Raw genomic sequence first — 1,645 nt, forward strand, 5'->3', positions numbered from 1 at the left:
CAGCCCCCCCTGCAACCCCCCCCTTGCTCGGCCAAGTGGTTATATAAATGAAATAGAACAACAACTAAATAATTCGAGTTCAAAGTTTCTGTTTACGTTTTTTTTTCACTGTCCACTGATCGTCTGAAACATGCATCAAAACTGCGATTTTAACAACTTGAAAAGTGCAGATGCAAAAGTAAATTCACCAAATGGGTGTATTTAGCACGTAACACAAGACATAGAAACGACATTCATTCACCTAACCCTAAATTAAGCTCAGGAAAGCTACCTTCAGATCTCCAGGTTCGGTTCTTTTTAATAAATGACCAAAAACAATAAAAAAGCCATGTCGCGCTCTAATTTTAAGAATGTTCTTAAACAACATTTTATTACGTTTTGTGGTCTTGGTTGCTGTTTTTAATCAAATGTAATGTTTCACTGTTTTGAACTCGTGAATGCGCGTAGCGCAATGAACGAGTTATAGCGATAGCTGACTGTTGACTTGGTTGGTTGGTTGGTCGGTTCTGTCGTTAACTTTTGGGCGTGTGCAGTGAATGAGTTTTAAATTCAATTAGTGGAAAAAACACGCGAACATTTCTTGTTCACGGCGCATCAGGAAATTCTTATTCAATATGTACAGAATAATTTGACGATCATTTACTGCAAGAATGGAGATTTTTTGTTCAATCTGAGCAAAGTTACAAGTTTTTTCAGTTTTTCAGAAAGTCCGGGGTCGTAAACTCAATTAGTGAAAAAGAAACAAACGTGAAAATTTTTTTCACGACGCATCAGAATTCTCTCATTCATTCTGTAGAGAATAATTTGACAATCATTTTAGTGTAAGAATGGAGAATTTTTCGTTGAATCTGAGCAAAGTTATAGGTTTTTTCGTTTTTTTTTTCCACAAAATCGGTGTCTTTTAAGAATTAAAAATAATTTAATTTAGAAATAATTGAATTAAAAATAATTTAATTTAAAACTAATTGTCGGCATGGACTTTGAATAAACAAGACGCTTTTTCGAGCTTTTACCTTTAGCACTGGTGGCCTTATTTATTGTAGACCTCACCGATTTTTTAACCCATCCTCCCTTCGCGATTGAACTAACTGAATCGTTTTAGTAAGAAAGAATGCGTGAGAAAGCGGAAAGTGCCATGTCACGCATCAGTGACGTCGTAAACAAAATTATGCAAATTTCTGGTGAAATGAACAGTTTAAGAGTGCGTGCACACAAAAATCGAACATTGTGCGGCAAACTTTCAAATTTTAAAAATAGCTGAAACTTTGGCTATTAGTAGTCCATATTGAGTAATTCATTAATGTGTGGTCCATTTGTGATAAAACTTTTTGATTCGGCAGAAAATGACGAAGATTGATTTATAGCCAGACACGAGAAAATTTGGGTTGAAAAATCAGTCATTTTGAAGCAACCCACTTGCCCTACTGATAAAGCTAGAATACATTTATTTGTTATCAGCTTGTTCTACAATCTTTTTAGGTTTTATCTTTTAATTCCCATCAAGATCGATCGAGCTTGTAACACTGAGTCCGACCAGAAAAAAAGGGACCCGTAACTCTATAGAAATCGCTTGCTAAATTGAAAACATAATTTATCCTACTACCTTTATCACAAATCAAATAAAACTGTAATAGTGAAGTAAGGA

Source organism: Pavona decussata, unplaced genomic scaffold (genome assembly GCF_977016875.1).
Source record: "Pavona decussata unplaced genomic scaffold, jaPavDecu1.1 SCAFFOLD_114, whole genome shotgun sequence".
NCBI lineage: Eukaryota > Metazoa > Cnidaria > Anthozoa > Scleractinia > Agariciidae > Pavona > Pavona decussata.